The sequence below is a fragment of the Procambarus clarkii genome, chromosome 62 (assembly GCF_040958095.1).
Source record: "Procambarus clarkii isolate CNS0578487 chromosome 62, FALCON_Pclarkii_2.0, whole genome shotgun sequence".
NCBI lineage: Eukaryota > Metazoa > Arthropoda > Malacostraca > Decapoda > Cambaridae > Procambarus > Procambarus clarkii.
In genome coordinates, this window is record NC_091211.1 from 11,952,204 (window position 1) to 11,962,922 (window position 10,719).

Here is a 10,719-nt window from a genome sequence, read left to right on the forward strand (position 1 = left end):
TAGTTTCCTTAGAATGTTTTCTGGTATGTCAAGAGGAGTACAGGCCTGATCATGATACACTCTGTCCGCTATCATCCCGATTGTTTCATCCACAGGTACGTTGGTTCAGAGTGATTCTACGTCCAACGAGGCCCTTATTCCTGCGGCCTGTGTTCCCCGCAGTAAGTCAACAAATTCCTTTGGAGACTTCAGGCTGAAGGCACAAGGGACATAAGGGGTCAGCAAGCCGTTGAGTTGCTCTGCCAGTCTGTACATGGGTGTGGGTATCTGGCTGATGATTGGCCGAAGTGGGTTTCCAGGCTTGTGTGTCTTGACATTTCCATACGCATACCCAGGTTTGTATTCCCCAATAATTTTTGGCAGGTAGAGTCCGGATTTCTTGGCGTTCACAGTTTCGATCAATCTGTTAACCTTTGCTTTCAATTCGGCTGTAGTGTCCTTCGTTACCCTTTGGAATTTAGTTTGGTCAGAGAATATTAGGTTCATTTTCGCCAGATATTCGTCTTTTTTAAGAATGACGTATATTGGCGACTTGTCACCTCTCCTGACGACTATCTCCTTGTTCTCACGAAGGCTCTTAGCTGCTGCTTTGAGCTCGGGGGACAGTATGGTGCTTCTGTAGTTGCCTCTTATCTTTCCTCCTCCTGCAATAAGTTCTGCTTGTAAGGTGTCTTATATGTTTACAAGAACGACTGCTACCAAAATATACTAATATTAAAACACACGACCCAGCAGCAAGGAATCAAGCCTTCACGATAAAATATCGCCAAGATCTGATTCGAAATCAGATACACAAGGCAGAAAATGAAATCAAAGACAACAAAACGCAATTACTTCATGCTACAAACCAATGGAGAAACAGCAACATCGACGAAAACCTCCTTACTCGTATCGAGCAACACCTCGACATCCTCACAGATCGACATCACCTTAGCACCGAAACTAGGATAATCAAGAAACTGACAACATTAAATGGAGGACCTATGGCGATTCCACGACCAAGAGACGGCTTCCTGAACCTTGCTGGAGTCAACCTCACTGAGGACCAAGTCACTCTCCTAAATCTGGGTATAAACTGTCACGTTATGTCCAGACCAAGTGAGATGGCCAGGAAAGTGAAGTTGGAGATCCTGTTGGACGACATATTCGACCTCGAGACACAAAAGAAGGTCACCACCAAAGAAACCTTACAAGCAGAACTTATTGCAAAAGGAAGAAAGATTCGAGGCAACTACAGAAGCACCATACTGTCCCCCGAGCTCAAAGCAGCAGCTAAGAGCCTTCGTGAGAACAAGGAGATAGTCGTCAGGAGAGGTGACAAGTCGCCAATATACGTCATTCTTAAAAAAGACGAATATCTGGCGAAAATGAACCTAATATTCTCTGACCAAACTAAATTCCAAAGGGTAACGAAGGACACTACAGCCGAATTGAAAGCAAAGGTTTACAGATTGATCGAAACTGTGAACGTAAAGAAATCCGGACTCTACCTGCCAAAAATTATTGGGGAATACAAACCTGGGTATGCGTATGGAAATGTCAAGACACACAAGCCTGGAAACCCACTTCGGCCAATCATCAGCCAGACACCCACACCCACGTACAGACTGGCAAAGTGACAACGGCTTGCTGACCCCTTATGTCCCTTGTGCCTTCAGCCTGAAGTCTCCAAAGGAATTTGTTGACTTACGGCGGGGAACACAGGTCGCAGGAATAAGGGCCTCGTTGGACGTAGAATCACTGTTCACCAACGTACCTGTGGATGAAACAATCGGGATGATAGCGGACAGTGTGTATCGTGATCCGGCCTGTACTCCTCTTGACATACCAGAAAACATTCTAAGGAAACTACTCCAAGCTTGTACTAAAGAGGCACCCTTCTTTAGCCCGGATGGGCACATGTATAAGCAAGTTGATGGGGTCATCATGGGTTCTCCCCTAGATGTCCTGTTTGCGAACTTCTACATAGGTACCATCGAACAGAAGGTCTTAGTCGACATGAACTTGAAACCGGCCATATACTGCAGGTATGCTGACATTTTTACACAGGTACCTGATGTCAGACATCTGCAAGAGCTGAAAGAGGCATTTGAGTGGAATTCTGTGTTGCGTTTCACTTACGAGATGGAGAAGGATGGAAAGCTACCCTTTCTAGATGTAACAGTCATGGAAAGGAGCGGAGGTTTCCACACTGCAGTCTACACTAAGGAAACAAACATAGGAATGTGCCTCAATGCCAACAGTGACTGCCCAGACAGGTACAAGAGGAGTGTTGTTAATGCTTATGTTGACCGTGCTCTCAGCCACAGATCAGGATGGAAGCAAGTCGATGAAGAACTCTGCAGGATAAGGCAGGTCCTAGTCAACAACGGCTTCTCCAATGGTTTCGTTGAAGACATCATAAGAAGGAAGGTGAAACGCCATGCAACCTCTGAAGAGACAACTAACACAACACCTTTACCCCCAATTAGACTATTTTACAGGAACTTCTTTTCCACAGCTCATAAGATGGAGGAAAGGGTCCTGAAAGATATTGTTGATAGGAACGTTATCCCTACAGACAAAAATCAGAAGATACAATTGACGATTTACTATAAAACCAAAAAAGCGGCCATGCTACTCATGAGAAACTCTCCAGACACAAAGCAGAAAGCTTTTAAAGAGACCAACGTTGTCTATGTCTTCAAATGCCCACTTGAGGGACTGTAAGCCTCAAAGAACTCTATATATAGGCAAGACAACAACATCTCTTTCCAGGCGATTAACGATGCATAAGCAACAGGGCTCCATTAACCCTTAAATTGTGAATCACATCATATGATGCTTTGACCGACTTGCAGTAAATTGCGCATCGTATCATGTGATGCTTTGGAGTACTACGCAAGATTTAAACAGCTCACGTATACACGGGGTTCACCACACCTTCATCAGGTCTCTTGTAAACAGACGCCATTTTTCTTTTAAATCGGGGGCCAAACTCCCGGGTGTTATTGGCCTCAGTATCGAGTGAGCTACCAAGCCTGACGCACGCAGCATGAGCTCACAGCACTGCTGTTCAACTTGTGACCACAGCACCGCCTAAAACTGCCATAATATACTTGTTCATGCTATTATGTAGCAATGATATTATTACAGAAGACCCCTGACTGTGATAAAACTGACCAGGGTTCTGATAATAGCAGGATTGTGTTGATATTTAGGGCTGTGCACCATGGAGGGAGGAGTAATGCTGTGGGAGGGAGGGTGGTGGCGATGTCTTCTGACTGTGTGTGGCCACCTTTTATTGACTGCACTCACCATACCAGCTTAGTGGTTCACTATGGTGAACACAAATATAGATACTTATATATAACGTGTGTATAGAGGGTATAAACAGCAAGAGGAGTAGGTTGGGAGCCGCCATTTTGGTGAGGGCAGTGGCGTCGTCTGCACGATTTATCATGTTGTTTACTGGTTACCACGATGGTCTTTGGGCACCATACCAGTTTACTTGTACAAGTATGGTGAATAAAACAGGTAGATATTTATATATAATGTGTGTATATAGCGTAATAACACCACAAACAGTATTGTTGGAGGAGATTTATTAGTGGGTCTGTCCTTGAGGGCGGCAGCCATCAGCTGACTGTGTGAGGTCCTACGGCTTTGTGCCTTTACTCACCATACAAGCTTAGATGTACAGTTATGGTGAAAAAAACACGTAAATACTTATATATACCGTCTGTATATAAAAGCAAAAACAGTATGGTGGGTGGAGAATGGTGGCAAGTCAGGTGAGGTGAGGGAGGGAGGGAGTGGCAGTCAGTGGCGGGCTGCCACTGCCACTTAGCATACCAACTTAGTGGTTCGTTATGGTGAACATGAATGTAGATACTTATATATAGCGTCTGTATATAGTGAATATAATAAATAACAGTATTGTGGGAGGAGAATGTGGGTGAGTCAGGTGACTTGAGGGAGGACGCGAGTGGCTGGCTTGTACACAGCGGTCACTCCTCGTTACTTTTTGACTCATAATAGCAACTTAGTGGTTTGTTATGGTTCAAGACTCTGCACCAATATAGAAGCATCAAGAAATATGGGCCAATAGGCCCTTTGCAGTTACTTCCATTCTTCCCTTTAATTTACCCAATTTATACCCATTGTTTCGTGTTCTGTCTTGTGTTGAAAGTTTTGTTCACCTCATCAAAAACTGTTGTAACATATCACCTCACCCAAATGCAGGTATATAAGATGAAAAAGCTGTTTAAATTATAGCATAGTAGAACTCTGTTTAGTGTTTGCAGGTTATAGTTGTATGTGTGTAAACTAAAGTTTTTGAAAATGTAATAAATTACACTGGCACCTCGACCTACGATTGCCCCTACTTACGATAATTTCGAGTTACGATATAAATTTCATCGAAAAATGCGACTCGACATCCGATATTTGTTGGTACACGTTCGGGTCGGCCGAGCGTGTGGTTCCCAGTCAAGCGGTCCGACCTGCCTCAGTTTATTACAGCTACCCGCTTAGTGACGATCGCGCCTATAAGAAATTCCGCTTTTGTGGAGATTTTTTGCATTTTGAACATTAAAGTAATTATTATATATGCCATGAGTCCCAGGAAAGTCAGTGGTAAGGCTCAACATATGAGATCCCATGTAAGAATAACCATAGAGCAGAAACAAGAGATCATTCGTACATATGAAGATGGTGTGCGGGTAGGTGAACTGGCTAGGCAGTACAACAAATCTCAGTCAACGATATCCACCATACTAGCTAAGAAAAAGGACATTATGGGATGCTAAAGTGATGCAACATTACAGACAAATAATTAAAACGAATGGAAAAACAAATGTCTCTTGACATTTGTAGTGAGACAAACAAGCACTGAACCACAACCAGGTCCTAGTGGTATTCAGGCAAAACTTAAGAGAGAGAGTACCCCAGAGAAAACATCACTGCCTGATGTGATAATGGAAGGGGACTCCCCTTCCAAACAGTAACAACTCTCCTCCTCCCCCCTCGTCACCATCTTCCATACGCCATCAAGAGCCCTCCATAAAGGTAAGAGTAACTTTGGTACTGTATTGTAGATAGAAAAAGCATTGTATTCAGTATAAAATGTATTTTTATGTTAATATTTTGGAAGGTGGGGAACAGATTAATTCAAATCCCTTTATTTCTTAAGGGAAAAATCGCTTCGACTTCCGATATTTCGACTTACGATCCGTCACTGGGAACGGATTAGCATTGTAAGTCGAGGGCCCATTGTATTACGAAACGCGTTCAAGTGTCGCGTCAGACTAGAAATAAAAATGAATTTTGGAGAACTGATTTTTCAATTACCATCGACATTGAAAAGAAACATAAGAAATATTGAGAAAATTCGTGTTAGAATTATTAATCTTACTTTTTCGGTCATATTTAATAATATATGTTTACAAGAAAGACTGCATACAAAATATACTAAATATAAAAATATATATATATATATATATATATATATATATATATATATATATATATATATATATATATATATATATATATATATATATATATATATATATATATATATATATATATATATATATATATATATATGTATATCACGAAAATAAACACGTGATTAAAAATGTGACAGTGTCAGACCACGGAGGAAAATTGAAACAGGAATTTCCTTAAGTACTTTCGTATATTAATACGTCTTCAGAAGGAGTTACACTCCTTCTGAAGATGTATTAATACGTCTTCAGAAGGAGTTACACTCCTTCTGAAGATGTATTAATATACGAAAGTACTTAAGGAAATTCCTGTTTCAATTTTCCTCCGTGGTCTGACACTGTCATATATTATATTTATATATATTTATATATATATATATATATATATATATATATATATATATATATATATATATATATATATATATATATATATATATATATATACATATAATGATTTTCTAAAAATAATAAAAATACGGCATTAAATGTAATGAGAACATTTTCTGAGTGAGTCCTGGAGGCTCCCCAGACCTTATCGGGCTGATACGCATGTATTAGACCATAACATCAGTCAAATCAAATGAAAATTTATGCCTACTGGGGACCACGAGCCAGAACCTGGCCCCTTTAGAGGCATGAGGAGCAATGGCCTGTAGAAACCTCCCCTGTTGTTAAAAGAATTCTTTGTCTGCCATCCACCAGGATTAGGCACCCAGAAAGATAGGCATTCCAAAACAGACCCCTACTGGTAAAATATTGCTACTGAAAACCAAATTACTAAGTAGAACTCCCCAATCTAAAAACTAGTAAACTAGCACGATGTCATATCTGCCACCGTGCGTGCAGCTCCCCCCTTCCCTGGAGGGAGAGGGGGGTGCCCCAAACCCAACCCAGCAACACACTCATCAGTTCTGAGGCTGGATGTCAAAAACAAAATACAAAAACGCCGACCGGGGAAAGAGGGTTGTTGCCGGGGAGCCTCCGGGACTCACCCAGAAAATGGCATTTCATTACATTCAACATTGGTTTTCTGTGGTGATCCCCTCTAGCTCCCTGAAGCTACCTAACCAAAGACAAGGAAAAAGAGGGACTTACCCAAAAGGTGGTTGTCACTCAGTCCACAACTAAAAGTCAAGACAACTGAGTCCAACCTGCGACCCAAGGTGACACATGCCCGACTAGGGCTGGGAGCATTAACAAGATATCGTGCAGCCAGAACCCTGTTCGACTGCAAAAAAGACCCACATCCGAATGTCATCCCAAGATATGTTAAAAAAAACCAGCGTTGAATGTAATGAAACGCCACTTTCTGGGTGAGACCCGGAGGTTCCCCGGAGCTATCCAGGCTGAATGGTATGTATTACTTTCTGGCATCAGTCAAAGTGCTAGGAGTTCTTGCCTACCAGGAACCACGAGCCAGAACCTGGCCCCCTCAGAGAGGCACGAGGAGCAATGGCCTATAGAAACCCCTTTGTGATTGGGAACATTCTATGTCTGCCATCGACCGGGACAGGCACCCAGAAAGGTAGGTGCCAAAACAAACCCCTATTCTGGTGAAATTATTGCTACCGAAAGCCGAACGAGTGGACAAAACTCCCCAAACAAAATTATCAAACTAGCATGACGTCATCACGTCACCGCGCCACCGTCTGCGCAACCCCCCCCCCCCTCCCTGTGAGGGGGAAGGGGGAGCCCCAGACCCTCTACGCCGGCGATCCAACTGGCAGTTCTTAGGCTGGATGTCAAATATGCGAAAAACGCCGCCGACCGGAGGGAGGGCAGGATACCGGGGAGCCTCCGGGACTCACCCAGAAAATGGCGTTTCATTACATTCAACGCTGGTTTTCTGGGGGGAGCCCCGTCGGCTCCCTGGAGCTACCTCCCCAAAGATAAGTAAAACAGGGAAGGAACCAGGAGGTGGATACCACACATCCTAACTGAACAACCAAAACCAGAGACAAAACAAAGACCAAAACGAGAAGAAAAAGACCACCCAGGCCAATGCCCAGGACGGCCCCAAAACTCAAGAGCAGGCCAGAGGGGAACAACGCCCAGGACAGCAAGTGGAATGGAGCAGAAGGAACCTCAACACTGAACGCAAGCAGGAGCGGCTCTGCCAGCACCACTCAACATGAGGTGACAGGACAATCCCAGACGACGGTCCCAGAACAACCCCGAAGGGAAGACAAGCCAACCCTATCAAAGACCGAAGGACCCTTCGCAATGATAGGAACACACTGCCCCCGAGACGAAACACGCAGGTGGGAGACCAATAACCTGGTCCATTTAACCTGGGACCTGTGTTTAGATTCGCAAAACGCGAAGCTAAAAACAGCGATCCCGCAACCCAAAGGAGCAACATAACCAGCTCCAGCAGGGAAGAAAGAATGAGACACGCATCCCCGAGGCATCCAAGAGGATTACCGTGGATGAGAAACCGCAGGAAAGCAAACACACCCGGTCCGGAAAAGGAACAAAGAAAAACCGCAACCAGGACCGGAACCCAGCAAACCCGGTTCCAAGAAAAGGAACCTGGAAGGCAGGAGCGGCAGACCGAAAAGTCCACACCCCCCCCCCCACAGACAGCGCAACCCGAAGCCTGCAGAAAACCACACAGAAATCGCAGGAACTCGGTACCAAAACGGAACACCGGAGAAGTCTAAAAGCAGGACGTGAAACATGGACAGAGGCCCACCGGAGCACCAAACAGGATAACCAAGAAGCACTGACCCAGACACAAAAAAGTGTAGCATAGGGAGGAAAAACGGAAATAAATAAGGAAACCACAAATACGGCCCAAGGAGCGGCCGGGAAGTAACGCACATGACCAACCACAAAATGTGAAGAGGAGTGCGTACATACCTGAGGGACCTTACGGACAGCAGTGTGCAGTCAGGCACCGAAGATAGGCAAGGAAAGTGTCCAGACAGGGAAAAAACCCCGGGGTCGACAACGAAAACAAAAACACCAAAATGCGGGGCAGAGCTCCACAGGACAACAAAGAACAAAAGATGGACAAAAAAGGCACTAAAGACACATGCAAGGTGACCAAACACCATACCAAACACCCCAGTCAGGAGCCATCGACGCAATCCCGCCAAGCGGGGAAGAGTAAACAAGGATGGAACAGTAAACAAGGGTGGCGGAGTGAATAGAGTATCCCAAAAAGATACTGGCTCCAAACGCATGAGCCTAACCAGAGAAGCAAAGCTCTCCAAAGTACCAACGATGGAACTCAAACCGTTCCATACATCCAAGGAAAAGTCCTGCCAAACTGAGGAGAACTGTGAGGCGGCGCCCAAGCATATAACCAGCAGAGTAGCGAAGAATAACTAGACTACCTGCAAGTGTGGTCTAGAACAGACATGCGAGACACCGTACCGACACTCAGAGCACCCAACCCGCACCATTGCCCGCCAAAATATCACCCACAACTACTGAATACGCAACAAAAGATAAGTAGTTCCTTAGTGTTTGTGTTTATTGACCAATCCCCACGAAACAATAGAAACTGGGATAGTGGCACAAGCCACCCTTGCGACACATTGTGGGTACGAAACAACGGGCATAAAAGGGATAAGCGCAGAATCAGGAAAGACTGGAGGAATGACCTGCACTGTAATAGGCCCGGTGACGTGCGGAACTAATTACCACATAACGTGGTGGTGGGGCCCCACGATCGGTGCAAGGGCGGGTTGGACATGTATGTGAGTGGGAATGGATGGTAAGAAACAGTAGCAACCTCGCACGGGCCAATAGGCCCTCCGCAAGTCCACTGTACTTAAGTCCGTATGTTTGTACACACAAGGAGACACAGACACTAAAAGAACCTGATCAATGTGAGAAGGGAAAGGAAGCAAAAAACACCAAAAAGCCATGTGAAGGAGGCAGAAGCCACCCACAGGAGCAAACGGGAAGACAGAGCCCAGAAGGCTCAGGAAACTGCACAACCGTCAACTGACAGGAGAAGCGGGGCCCAAGAGCCATAGCCAACCCCCGCAAGCATAACTAGGCAAGCACCCCACCAAAAGTGAGAACCAGCACTAGGCCGACAGAAGCTCCAGACAAGACAACCTCACCTGCAGAGCAGACACACGACCGTGCCACAACACAGGCGAGCCAAGCAACATACCAGGAGCAGCGCTAAAGGTGTGCCCGAAAGCCATGCATACTCGAGGCAGTAGGCATAGTATGTACCCTTACCTGAATAAAATGCGAGGTCGAATGAGAAATACGGCCAGAGGTGCGCGCCCTGCAGAAGACGAAGCAGTACAGAGGGAGAAAGTGACACCCCAGATATAAATCCAAAACACCCTCAGCATCCAGAGGGTCACGACTGGTGGGAGAAATGAGCAAGAAGCCGTAGAAAACCACGAGAAACGACGCGAACACACGAGCATACCGCCCGTAAACAAAACGCACACCGCGGCCCCAGCACACGAGGTACGAAACGCACCACCCGTCCACCGGGAGGCGTGGCTCGTACACCAGGTGGACACACAAATCGTACACACAATGTACAGACATCGTACAAACACCAGGAAGGTGTGCGAAACGAAGACAAAGAACGCCGAAACTGGAAGTACAGGTAGAGACGACGCAAAAACAAAACAAGGCGAAAACGAAGCAAAAGAAAACAGATGGAAGGGAACCAACAAGGCTGACAAAAGACCCGATGGAGACCACATCGAAAATCAACAGACGTTCCAAAAATATTGGAAGGTACGAAGAGACTCGCGAACCATCGAGAACGCTTTGCCCGAAACGAATGCCCGAAACGCTTGCGTAATAGTGGCTTTAGGCATTGTATGTACTAGCCCTATCTATAAATCCATCATTCTTTGTAAAATCTCTAGTACGTATGTACCTTAGCTAAATAAACAATTATATTTATTATTTATTTAGAACCATGACAAGCACCTCTGACCAAGGAACTTGCAGGTACAATGATACGGAACGGTTGAGGCACTATGTACTAGGCCAAGATAGAAATCCAGCAATGTTTGTTTCACACCTTGTATGGATGTACCTAACCTGAACACTTTTTTCTTTTTTTTTTGAACAGCATCGCGACATAAGAGCAAAAAGGGTAAGGAAAAGGGGGTGAAACACCCCCCCAGGAACGACGGGACCGACGAACCCGAAGGAACACGGAACCGAACCCAGGGAGGGGTATATCTAAAAACAGGAACACAGAGGGAAGGAACAACCCCACTGAGGAACTGCC